Genomic DNA, 14,336 nt, shown 5'->3' on the forward strand with positions numbered 1-14,336 from the left:
TTTATAACATACGGAAGCGACAAATGAGGTGGCTGTGCTTGATGACAGAGAATATACTACACTACGTTATACTTTGTAAAACGCTCCAATGCGTTTTTTCCCTGTTTTCTTTTTTTTTAAGCAACGGACATGAATGTTCACATTAGACACTAGATTTAGGAAGGATGGTGAATACTGCTGTACTTTGGCCCGGGATGTTTCTTTCCGTTCCAGAAACAGTCACATTTGTTCAGGAAATACCTGTTTTGTTAAACCAAACACGTCTGTTTTTTTTTTTTTTTTCGCTATGGGCTTAGAACAGTTCAAAAGCTCAATTTTTGGTGAAACTAAAACAAGGGTCCAATCCTGATAGAAGTTATCTCCCGGGTAATAGGTAAACAGTATTCCTACAAAGTAAAAGAACCAAGACCACCACATTACTTATGTTGCAAGTATACATGCCATGATAAGGTAATATTTGTCTGGAATAAAAAAACACCACTCCGAACCACCACCGTACCATAATTTGTGTTGACTGCTGGGGCCTAATTCTTTGCCCAAGATTCCGTGTGCCAGCATATTATAACCTGGCAAGCACTTGTTGCTGAACCTCAACTGTGTTCCAGCGATAGTCGTTGATATATATAACGATGATACAAAAAAAAAGTAGGAACGAAGAGTAAATATACGGCCTTTGTCCGACTAGCGCGGTAAATGCTTAAATTTAGAAATTGTGAAGCAGGCCAACGATTCATTATCACAAACGTTTGGTGATTGTTACCTAAAGTAACGTAACTACAACGTAACTGCCTTGCCCAACTGGTCTGTTAATTATAACAAAGCGGCCGTAATATTGTAGCAGAATGCGCAACCCGCATGCGAAAATCAAGCCCTACTAGAGCCGATGATGGTGCAGAGGCACCAGTATGCTACAGTGTTTTGGGAATAAATGCAAGTCAAGCTGTAAAACGCCACTCATCGAAGTGCAGCTAGCGATCGCGGAGGCGCCTTAGCGCCGCTGCCGAAATGGCGCGAACGCGGGCTCGCGTGTCGTTGTGTGTATGGGGATGAGTAAGGGGGGTGGAGTGGGCGACAACGAACAAAGGAAATTCGGAAGCAGAGTCCGCTTGTTGGTTTATGCGTGTAACGGCAACATATGTCTCGCATATACGTTTACAGCGCATGAACGCTATATTTTTGCGCAGTGCACGTACGTGCTTTTCACTTGTACATTGTTTATAAAACCCCGCTTAATATTGGGCATAAATGGTTTCGTATAAAGTAACAAACACTTTAAGCAGTACCTAGTTTTAACATACGGAATAGAAACCCCCTATACTGGCTGTCCAGTTCAGAAATATTCTGACGGTACCCTTTAGCCGACGCCAAAGTCACTGCTTTGTGGTTCTCGGTCGTGTAAAGCAAATTCACGCTTTAAAATATTTGAACCAACAGCACGGGAAGTTGGAAAATAAACTTGCAGTCATGTGCGAAGAATAAACTGCAAGCTAAATTGCTGAAAAGGCAAGCGCCGCTGCCGTGCGATCGTTCCCAATGCTTCCGACAACCTGCGCGGCCGAAGGGTGCCCTCCTTTGACGTCATGACGGGCACAACCAATCAGAGGCGTCAAAGACGAAGAGCGCGTGTCTTTCAAACGGGACCGCGCGTTTTGCAAGATAAATGCCGGTTGGACTCATGTACGATAAAATTCAATGTGATATTCGGAGTTAGCACGCAAGAAACTAAACGTGCCTCTAACTGATTTTTTTTTTTTTTTTTGGAAAGCGCTTCAGCTTCCCTTTAAGACATCGGAATCGCTTTTCTCTAGAGTTCAATGATTCTCACAATATAACACCACAAATTATGCGAATGTTTTTGCCTTCAGCGTTTGAAAGACAAAATTTCATGGGAAGTAAGTCCATTGGCATTTGCGGCCTATCCGTTTTGATGTTGGTAACTTTAGTATGTGTCGATTTGTTGTTGCGCTCAATTTATACCGGGTTTGGCCGCCAACACATCCACACCAGAGTTGAGAAAATATAACGTGCGAAATTAGTTACAAATGACTCATCATTTATACGCTAAGCAGGCCCTATGACAGTGACTGGTTTCATAACAATCAGTGCTGGAGTAGTTTCCGTATGAATGACATGATGTCACGTAACCTCTTTAGCGACAATTTTTTTATATATAGCTGCTCGCGGATTCGCACGACGGGTTGTAAGAGTAGTTTTGAGTTTGACACTGGTTTTTTTAGGCAATTTACACCACCTTTGACCTCCAAGAAGAAATGGCTCATGTTTAACAATTCTACATCTAATTCTAATTCTACATCTAATAATTCTAAAAGCAAAGACTATACATGCAGTGTTTTCAAAAAGTTCGCCATTGAGATTTCTTAGCCTACCGTCTCACTATAATTGCTGGATGATGGGATTCAACCTTTCTTTTGCGCTGAAGGGCACGCACAAACAGCCCAGCCAGCGCACCATCGATGGCGAGACTGAGGGGCCAGGCGCCGGCGAAGCAGCCGTGAAACTCTCGCCTGGTCCGCTTGAGCCAAAGTGCACGCACAGACGGCCCAGCCAGCTCCGAGCGAGCGAAACAATAAGAAAGGCGAAGCTTGCACACCGCCCGCTTAATTAAGATCACTTGCGACGCGATGAGTGACCTTGAAAGATGTCGCGCACTAAGCTTTCGCTATAAAACGCGTAACCATAGCAAGTATAGTTATGCTAGCAAACATTAAGGTGGGCTATATTACATTTAAACCGGCAGCAATTTTGTGCTTTCCAACGGTCTGGTCACATTTTTTCATGACGTAACTTTGTCACCGTGGCGACCGTCTACAACATTTCACCGTGCACGAAGCTCCTCGTGTTTAGCCCAGCCTTTTTAACCCGATAACGTGTGTTCTTGCTCTGATTGTTCCGTTAATCACTCCCACAACCTTAATCGAACCAGAGGCGTTCACCGTATGATTCCCAAGATGGTGGTGGTGGTGGTTCCAGTGAAATGGCGCGTACCCCACTCAGGGGGATTGGCCAGGAAATGGGCGCCTTACCGAAAGAAATTATGTAATTTTTGTAGGGAAAGAAAATTCTTTAAATACTAGGATGGATTAGCAGTAGATGACTATATAGAGAAATAAAAGTAAGGATATTAGAGAAACAAACAAAAAAAGGTAAAAACGGACACCATTTAATGAAAATTGGAAGTAAGAAACACGAAGAAAGTGGTACAGACGAAGCAGTGAACTGGGCACGCATATACTTGACAAGGGAATCCAGTAGGGCTAAATGATGTCTAGCACGGCAGACGGCCTGATTCCAGGATGAATGAGTGCAACGCACTGCAAAGATCCCCGTGGCAGAATCCCAGTTACTTCGCCCCGAATGACCACATAACTAGCAGACAGCGGGAGGTCTACTAGTGTTGCGACTGGGTGGGCCGACCCGAGCCGAGCTCCGTCGCCTCCGACATACGTGTGGTAGCGTGGTTTGATGCGAGCGGCCAGCCGCTGGTGCAGCCGTGAAGAAGTCCAGAAGCCGTAGGCTAACGTTTCTGTTTACTTCATAGCGAGAGGTGAGCCGAAGCCAAAAAAACAATGCCCTGACGGGCGAGGTAACAGTACAGGACTTGAGCAGAGCGACAGCATTGATTCTCTGCTCTTATGCTCTTACATTAAGGGGTTATAGCGCTTGAGAGGCTCGTATTTATACCCAAAAGCGCAACGGTCAAAACAGCGTTCCCTCTAGATTGTGCACGAACGTGACAGACACACACAACACTCTTTCCAGAGTTCGTGAGCAGTCGGTAGTAGCGGCGCACGCTGAGTCCGAGAGAGGGGAGAGAGGAGGACTCCGCTGCGATCGCGGTGCCTCTGTGACCTTGAAGCGCGTTGAGACGTGCCTCGCCGGGCCGGCAACCGTCGAAGTTTGAAACACGCCGAAAGCGAAGCGTCTGACCCGGGCTTTGTCGAGACGTGAAAACATGAGTTACCGACACGGTGGGGCTTGCTCGAAGGGTGTAGCCCGAAACAACCCATTCCCGTTTGAACTCGGCCCGCTTGAACCCATTCCCGAAACGCCTTTCCCGTTTGGCCCGGCCCGTGTGCGCCCGCTCCCAAAACGCCCTTCCCGTTTGATCGCCTTCTGTTTCAACCCGTTCCCAAAACACCCTTCCCGTTTCAACCCGCTCCCAAAACGCCCGCCTCAAATAGTTCAGATAACTTTCTGAGCTCGCAGTGCGCTTTTAGCCTCCGAAATTGCGCTGGGCAAGGTAGTGTAGGTTATTTAGTAAGTTATACAACATTTTACTCATTTCTTGCCTAATTATTTCGCGCGGGGGCAAAGACTCTAACTCTACTCGGTAGATGGCGCCACCGACACGGTTTCTTTTTTAGCTCTACAGGCGATGGCTACAGTATTCTCAAAACAACTACAGTTATTGTGAACTACAGCAACAAAATTATGCGTGATTTGCTTTGAAACTAATTTATCAGATGTCGCTACTTGCACCGCGGCGGCCGGAATACGCAAACCGCAAACGGTGTACGAACCGGTAACACAGTAAATGGTGACGCAAACACGGCAACGATATGCTAAAACTCTGTATTATGGACGGATAACTATAATAAACTATAATAACATAAAAACTATAATAAAACGGATAAATGTTTGTTTTTGCTTTTCCATGTACTGCGTGCCCGCCTATGTATTATCAGTAAAAGGTACACGCAAGAGAACACAGCTTGGGGTGTTCCTAACGGCTGGATGAAAAAATTGTGCGAACCATTTCCTCCAAGCAAAAATTTCAGCTTTAGACTTCAATGGCCATTTTTTTACAGATATGTGCATATAAAGTGACCATTAGCCACACATTAAAATTGACCGTACCACTGGCTTGGTCCATAATAGTTACTGCGTTCATAAAATACGTTTTTTATGTAGTTTGCTAGATTTTGTAATTATGTTTCGCGAGATCTTTTTCCTGCGTAGAAATAAAACAGTAGCCCTGTACTACCCCTAATAAATAAATAGTTACATTTGTTAAAACACCCAACTTCATTTTCGGCAAGAGGTCCGGACGCTACAAACTGGCACTGCGACCGCGGAAAGGTTCTATTTTGTCAATTCTCGTCTTTTCTTTTTGCGTATGTGTTGCATATAAGTGCATGTGCATTCCTATATGCAACCGTAGGGGCTGGAACTATCACCGCTGCCGCTGAGTATGCAAGCGAGCCACATGTTCCAGACCGCTCGACCAATGCAGAAGACGACGAAAGGGTGTGGTTTCAGCTGTACGTAATTCACCAACGCTGTACGGGGTCGGGCGTAACGCAGCAACCCACGTGTTGTTTTTTAATTGGCGCCGCGTATCGTAAAACGGACAATTGCGAAAAGGTTGCAGGCGAATAGGGCGTCTGCATACTTTGGCTCCGCCAGCTGGAACGTTTTTTTTATGAGGTTAAAATACAGTCGGACGTAAGTATAATTTCGAACATTGCACGCCTAAGTCGAAACTGGGTTCGTTATTCCGGTAAGGGACTATATGGGAAAATACGAAACGGGAAGGGCGTTTTGTACCGGGTTAAAGCGGCACGGAACAAACGAGAAGGTTCAAATGGGAACGGGTTCAAATGGGAACAGGCGAAATGAGAAGGTCGTTTTGCGCCGGGTTGAAACGGGAGGGAACAAGCGGGAAGGATGAAATGGGAATGGGTTCAAACGGGAAGGCGCACGTTGTGGCTTCGCCGCACAGCCGAGGAGTGATGAGACGAAGCCCAGCGACGGGCTCAGTCGTAACACTAGTCACATGGATCTTAGGGCTTCTTTTTTGTGCAAAAAAGACCACCTTCAAGAGAGAAGCAATTTTTTGGTGTGATATTTTTGCTGTTGGCTGAAATTATCCTCGTTGCACGGCCAGTTCCCTTGTGGATATGCACGACATCTCCATCGAGGGCACCATCATCATCATCATGTACACGTGGCGCTGAGCGACTCGCTCACGTGCAGGGAAAAGAACGTCCAGCGTCGCTGACGCCGCACGTTTGCTCGGCGGTATGACGGCTGAAAACGCTGGGAATCTGAACCTCGCCTCGGAATATACAGCCGAAAGCACCAGTTGTCCCCTCGTCGTATGGTGGGAAGATTGACACCCGCTTGATCGCACGTGCTTTGCAAATCGACCGTGCTTGTACGCGGGACTGCGTAGTTTGACACCGCCTGCTGGCTTTGCTTTTACCTTGAACTGTCGAACAAGGCTTCGCTACACGTGAGTTGAACAGATCGAAACGGGGCAACGTCGGCTTGCCCTCCGCTAGCCACCTACGGACCGCCGCAGCGACGTTGAAGAGCTCCATGGCGCTGCTTACTACTTGCCGAACTTCGGGGGCGCACCGATGACGTCACTCGCTCACGCCCGGAGGGCCGCTCCTCGTGAGTGTTGAACTGATCGAAACGGAGCCAGGTCGGCTTGCCCACCGCTGGCCACCAACGGACCGACGTCTGCACAGCGACGAGGACGACGACGCCAGAGGTCCCCCGATTTGTGCACTCGATCCAGGCTGAAGGGGCCGGGACCTGCGTTTTTCAACCGGTCGCCGTTGGACCTCGCCTTAGCCCAGGGGAGGATCTGCAACGGCGCTTCAAGATACTTCCCTCGCCTCCATATGCGAAGGCGAACTGGTAGAAGTGCTGGCGCCCTGCTCTCTCTCCAGACCAACGATACTGGCTAGCGGCACTAGCGGTGGTCATCACTAGCCACTTCGTTAACTTGTGTCCTTTCCAGTCAACGGCACCATCGCCTGCCGCGTGGTTAACTAATTTCGTCCTCGTCAACGAGACCATCGCTAGGCACTTGGTTAACTTGTTTCTTCCTCGTCAACTAGACCATCGCTAGCCACTTGGTTAACTTGTGTCCTTCCCGGTAAACGAGACCATCGCCAGCCGCGTGGTTAACTTGTTTCTTCCCCGTCAACTAGACCATCGCTAGCCACTTGGTTAACTTGTTTCTTCCCCGTCAACGAGACCATCGCCAGCCGCGTGGTTAACTTCTTTCTTCCTCGTCAACGAGACCATCGCTAGTCACATGACTGAGACGGAATGAGAACCACCTAAAGGATGAGTCATCCAATGGCACCACGTGCAGCACCGCGAGCCAGATCTGCGCGCGTTGCACAGCGCTCTCAGCCAGCCCTCTCACCAATAACACACTGGAGAAAGAAGACGTGAATCCCTGTGCGGGCTGCCTGTTGTCTGTGATTCCCTCTCCAAGCTGATTCGGGGCGAGGGTTTTCTATGGAGCGCGGATTTCGAAGCTTTTCTACCGCACTCGAACGAAATTATATATTCGTAATTGTTTCGTGGTGCTATTGTGAATTGATTGCAGTAACAGCTAGTATGGCAAATTTTTAGACATGTTTTTGTTATCCTTACCGTGTTGAAAATTTTGTGTCCATTATTGCACCGCTAGTGTTTTTTGCTTAGTTACGTGCATGTTCTGCTGTTATTATCGACACTGCATTAAAGAACATCTCGATTGCTCTATGGAAAACCCTTTCCTGGTTCTGTGTTTTTGTCGAAAACATACATGATATATTAAGGCTAGATGTCATATACTTTTAATTGCTTTTGCATAAATTAAATAGTATGAAGTTCGATACTTTTTTCAATGAGGCCATCCGCTCCTCACAATCCCGGATTTTTCGCCTCAAAGGGCACATAATGCCTTTACATCAACCAGAGCTTGGAATGGGGCTAGTTGGTTTTTAGCTTGAAGCATTGCTGGCGCTAAGCGGGACAGGGACGGAGAACTACACAAGCGCGCAGTATACCAACCGACTTTTTAAATCACAACACACTTTATATGCAAACATTCAGATGACGCGACAGCAGAGGGTAATCATTCTCGATGAATGATATGTACAATATTCATCATTGCGTGTGCTTTGGCCTACGAGCTGTCCAGTAGTGCCATTTCCGTTGTCGTTAATGCAGTCGATGGCGAACTAACACAGTGTTTTTCTTTTCGAATTTCAAAGGCTTCCCCATATCTCTCGGGTGAGTGTGTCAGCAGATCTAAAGAGGATTGTAGTGAGTTAAAATCCCGCAGAACAACCACATCTGGCGCAGTGGGCAGTCAGGTGCCCTGGTGCTGAACAAGTTTCAGCACCAGGTCACTTGGCTGCCCACTGCTCCAGATGTGGTTGCGGAACGCTCTACAGTCGTGTTTAGATCTACTGACACGCTCACCCGCGAGATATGGGGAGCCTTCGCAATTCGAAAAGAAAGTTCGCCATCGATTGCATTAACGACAACGGAAATGGAATTACTGTATACTGTGCAGGGTTCGTAGAGGACCTTGAAAACCCTCGAAAGTGAAAATTGAGTTTTCAAGTGCCTTGAAAGCCTGTTTTCCTTCTCCTTTAAAACCCTTGATTTCTTTGGGCAATAAAGAGGAGACCCGATTACGTGACCGGATTTTCGTGGCTTATATCAGTGTGGCCCTGCACACTCCCCATCCAAAACATGCTTTTTTACAATTTAAAGCCAGCTTGGGGGTGCAGTAGTGTTGCTTTATATATCTTTTACAATTTAAAGTGAGCCTGGGATGCTGCAGTGGCACGTACGGAACGAAATTCCTGCATCGGACGAGGCAGAAATTAGCATAGGTCCCCTTCCAATTTTCCATACTGCTTTCTGCATTGCCTCATGCATCCTGTTATTAATTTTACATATTCGATGCGACTGCATCGCATTCACTCGCCTTGTCCATGCTTTTTTTTTTTCTTTATTGCCTGACTTGGCATAACACAAAAGTTACAGGCTCACCCAACAGGTTGATGTAATAACACCCTGCCATACTTTAAGCAGGCAGTTAACATTTATGCACTTTCATCGCACACAAATCGTTCATGATTCTCGCTACATCATCATCACACCCCTGTGCTGCGTGCACTTGTCTAAGCTTACACACATTTTCAATGAAATAATTTACCACAGGCATAGCGTCCACGTCATTGTTACGTACTGCCATTCTGCTCCTCCATATGGCGTGAAGGCCGAGCAGGAAAAAAACATCGTATGGTATGACATCGTCTTTTATGTCAAGGTATCGTATTCCATCTAGTGTTAGTGGCAGATCTTTGTGGAAGGTTCGTTGGAGGACATCCCAAAAAAAACACCGCGTCCCAGCAATCCACAAAGACATGCTGTACATTTTCCGGCTTTTTACAAAGCCTACATTCGTAGCCCCATGGCAGATACATTTCCTTTTCATGCATCCATGTCAAAACTGGCAGGGTCTGTGTGTGTAACTTAAGGAAAAAGGTTTTACTCCTTCCCCCCCCCCCCCCCCCCCCTTGCCCTGTTACTGGCATACGCTTAACTCTTTTAAGGACGTTGTTAGTATGAGCACCGCGGTAAAGCCCTCTGTACATAGGTTCCAGGCATAAAAGTTCAATAACATCACAATACAGACGTTTGCGCGTTACCTGAGACAAGTAGTCTAGTGTAAATCGTGCGTTCGAAAACCGGAAAGACGACACAACTTCGCGTAAGTACCCACTAACAGCGTATCGTTGGACACCTCTTGTTGACACAATAAAATTAGGCATTGCAGAGGACAATCTAACCTGAATGAATGTTCGTATAAATGGGTCACACTGGTCGCGTAGAAACAAAAATCTTGACACTAACTGTTTTACAAACAGATTAGGCAGTCCCAGGCTCCCACCTTGTAACTTTCTAAACAAGCTGCTGCGCTTTGTTCGTTCAAAAGACGATTAACATACAAATACTGCAAACATCCGATGAAATCTCTGAATGTTTGCTCTCGTACAGAACAGTGCCTGCATGGCGTACCATAATTTAGCAAAAAGAAACATATTGCATATGGTCGCTCTCGCAAAAATGGATGCGTGATGGCCTGCCCATGCAGTTGTCTGTGCGCGCATTTCTTGTTCTTTTCCCCTCCAGTACATGGTGTTCTCGCGGTATTTGTCGAATGGAACTCCCAAATACTTTGTGGGCGTTGATGACCACAATAATACGTTATCATAAACGCGGGGCGTCTCCTGCCACTCACCATGCCACATTCCATTACATTTGTCCAGGTTCACACTGCTGCCGGTTACTTCGCAGAACTCTTTTGTCAAAGGTAAGGTGTTTGTTACGCTTAACTGTCAATACAAAATACGGCCACATCATCTGCATACGCGAGTACTTTGACCTCGGTTGCTTCTAAAACAAACCCCTTGATTATGCTACTTTGAATTATCTTTCTGCATAGTGGTTCCAAGTAAAGCGCGAACAGTAACGGTGACATTGGGCATCCTTGACGAACTGAAGCATTTACGTTTATTCTTTCAGTTAGTTCTTTGTTTATTATTACATTGGTCGAGCAGTTTTTGTATGCCATCTTTATTCCCTCAAATACCACCGAACCAACTTTAACGTGGTCTAAAACTGCAAATAAGATGTCATGAGATACCCTGTCGAAGGCTTTTTCCAGGTCAATTTGTAACATGGCCACGTTTCTGTGTTTGGCATCACAGAACTCCAGAACGCTCCGTGCGACGTGTATGTTAGTGCATATACACGTCGCACGGCGTTGTTGTCGTCCGCCCCTCCCCCTACACTGTATAAAAAAAAGTTACAGCCGTTCCACTCTACGTGAAAACTGTCGGAAATGCAGAGCACTGATTCGCCATAATGGGCTGTAGCGCCGTTATCCGCTCACTGCTACCACCCGACGCATTTCAAATTTCCCGCCTTCGCAGTGCTGGCGCGCCCCCTGCCTGAAACTGCGCCAGCAGGAAGGAGTTCTGTTATTTTTGTGCTTGTTTTCCCTCCCGCATCGCCGCCCGACGTTCACGAATGGCTGCGGCTTCTCGCTGGCGAAGTTCGGCGTCGGCGGCTCGCTTGCGGAGCTTGCGCTCAGCATCCGCAGCACGCCGCCGCGCCGCCTTCTCTTCCAGCGTAGACATTGTCGATGAAGTCGATGGTGAAACGTGCCGTGAACGCCCTGCCGCGGCTATGACGCAACGTGGCGTGGCTATGACGCAACACAATCCAACACAATCCACTTTAATCCAATCCAATCCAAATCCAAACCAATCCAATCCAATCGAATCCAATCCAACGACAGACCGACGGGGAGCGATGCGGACTACGGACGTCAACGCGGGTGACATCGTGAGTTACTGAAATGCTCTGCATTTAAAAATAATAGTTAGCGGCGCCCGGTTTCGATCCCACGACCCTGTGGGCAGAACGCGAGGTACATGGTGCTCTTCCCACTGCGCCACAAAACCGAGACAGAATCAAATGCTACGAACACGCCTTATATCCTTGACTCATTCAAACTACGTCAAGATGCTACTGATACAACGCATGATGGGGTAATGATTAACTTTTGCAATAAAAGAAAAGAAACTCCCACTTACAGCAACAATGATGGAGTAAAGGTCGTTGCGACAGCGAAGTCCCAAGCATACCACTTAGGGAGATTGACCAAGATTGGCCAATAAAACATAATAATAATCATAAAACATAATAATCATACGCGTTCCCGACACGTTTCACGCGATTTCAGAATCAATCCAACGGAAACACCAAGTGAACCCCACGATGCGTCGCATCTACACAGGGTTCCCCCTCGCGGGGAGGTGGGCGCAATTTTCTTCCCTTTGCTGTGCCCCGCCATATGCCCCACTACGTTTCGAAAACGGATGGTGCTGACACTCCAGGGTGAAATAAAAATGAGCACAGATAAGCAAAACTGTGAATGTGAGAACACAGTGCATCTAGCTTCTAGGCTTTACTGGAATATTTTATTTTGACGGGGTGTGATGGTGGGCAGAGCCAGTAGAGTCGTCAATACCCCTCCCCCCCTACCCTTAATGAACACAGAAATTTGGGGGATGAAAATGGTACAGGGTATCACGTTGTGTTCCTCGCTATTCGAGACTGTAATAAGAGAATTTGCAGAGCTCGAAAAAGGTCAAGATGACATGGCTTTTATTAAGCTCCCTCAGTATTACTATGGGAGGAGGTAAACTTTCCCCTTTCCAAAAGGTGGAGCTGTCCCAAAGATATTTTTCTTATGGTCATTTTTTTGGATGTACATTGCCATGTGTGTCAGGGCACCCCCTGAGAGGGGGACGCATCAAACCCCCGAAAAACAGGAATGAAAAGAACAAAGGAACGGCCATTTGAAGTGCGCGCCAGGAGCGCACCAATCAGCAAGCGCCAGCGCCGACACACCGCGGAATCATGGTCATAGGTGGCAGCACACTGGTCGGCAAATCAGGGAAGGCCACGCATGGAACAAGTGGCGAGATGGCCATATAAGGACAGGGAGGAAAGACAACGGGAGGCAAGAAACCAAAGAAACCAGGAGGCGGCCGGAGCACGTGCGCTTCAACGAATGAGCCAGGGGGACGCGGCCAGGCCATCGACCACGCCATCCGAGCCTGGGCGGGAGCGGGCCGACTTCGCATCGGCACCGTCATCCTAGGTGCACCACGAACCTGTGTCTTCGTGGCCCCAGCGGCATCGGTCGGGCACCAGCGGCCAGCGTCCACGCTCCGTCGACGTTCGTCTCGACGGCCCCGAAAGGCGACGTTCGTGCCAAGCCTACCTGAGACCTCCAGCGGCAGCGGCTACCAGGGGGTAGCCACCGAGGAAGCACGCCGCCGAAGGGATGACCGCGCGCATCGAACGCCGGAATCAAGGACCTCCAGCGAGGGCGGCCACCAGGGGGTAGCCGCAGAGGAAAGAAGTCAGGACGCGCGGAGCCCACGCCGTCCAACGAGTGACCGCGCGCATCGAACGCCGGCACCGGCGAAGCGAGACGACGGCTACCACTGAGTCCCGGCCACGCAAGGGTGCGACACGTCAGCGCCGACGACCGGGGTAGGCCAGTCCAGTAGGGACGCAGTTGTCAAGGACACAACTAGGGAGTTGTGGTTCGAGAGAGATTAACTAGAACTGTATGAGTGTATTTAGAGGGTACTTAGTGTAGGACTTTATTGTAGAGCCGTTTGGGTTTTGAGTTGAAGTGTATATTAAGCTGTTAAGTTAGGGTTTTGTATTTGAGTTGTGTTTTGGAGTTGTTAGAGGCTTGGGTGTGTATCATTGGTGTGCAGTTTAATTATTGAGTGGTTTGTGTTAGGCTTTTCCAAGTGTACATTAAATGTATGTTGTTAAACACGTCAATGGCTTCCCTGTGTCCATTGCTCTCAGCTGGTAAAGACGACCCCACCATCCGTTCACGTGACATACATAAAGAAGCAAACGTTTAGCGTGTGAAAACAGTAGTGAAACGTTAGGACATGTAAATTTCTGTACATAAAGTTTCTTTCATCGCCCTACTCGGCCCCAATGTTTGCCCCAACTCAGGACCAACGGACGCCATTAGCGGTCACGCTACCAGATCCGCAACACACCTCTACAGGGCGTCTTTTTCAAACTGGCATAATCAACACTAGCTGTGCGAGGTTGCCAGGCCCGTCTGATATAAACTTTAACTATGCTATCCAACACGAGCGCACAATCCCCTCGCACATACAAAAAGCATGTACTCCGTCTAACGACTATACGATGGCTGAACGTGAAGCTTTCTCGTGAGGGATTCCTTGGTTGTTGTTTGAGTTTGGACTTTGACTTTCAGATTGTTTGGACTTTGCCTCGTTGAGCTTTGACTTTGACTCGCCCGTAGTTTGGACTTTTTATCGCAGCGGCTTTGACTTCCACCATTCGCCATTTGATTTCGCACGAAAAAAGCTTTGCGTTCAACCATCGTTGTCGCTGGACGGAGGGGTGCATGATCTTTTACTGCGAAACAGTATGGTATATGTCTACAACCCCGCCCCCCCCCCCCCCCCCCCCTCCCAGTTTTTATTACGGTGAAGCCGCTTTACTGAGCGCTGCTCCGGCGTTTCTTTTCGCCACTGCCGACCCCCCTTTCACAACCAGTTGACTCAATTTCTGTCCGCACCATCAATCCTGCTACGGTGGAGGAGGCGGCAATAGCGCTTGCCTTAACGCACCGGCCGACTCCCACCATTGTGATCTCCGATTCGAAAACGGCCATTCAAAATTTCGCCAGGGGGCTCCTATCCCCCCAGGCGCTCAAAATTCTCTCTCAAAATCTCTCCTCCACCTCAGTAGAACTGATCTGGACCCCTGCTCACGCCGGGCTGGGAGGTAATGAGGCGGCCCATTCTGCTGCTCGAGGGTTCTTTTCGAGCCGGCCCCAGCCTCGTCCCCTCGCACGGTGCCAGATCAGCTAGAGATAGCCTACTCAGCTATCACGACATAGCGACACATTTCTGCCTCGCCCGCCGTGT

The sequence above is a fragment of the Haemaphysalis longicornis genome, unplaced genomic scaffold (genome assembly GCF_048455015.1).
Source record: "Haemaphysalis longicornis isolate Haplotype H1 unplaced genomic scaffold, Haemaphysalis longicornis Haplotype H1 scaffold_1, whole genome shotgun sequence".
Taxonomy (NCBI): Eukaryota; Metazoa; Arthropoda; class Arachnida; order Ixodida; family Ixodidae; genus Haemaphysalis; species Haemaphysalis longicornis.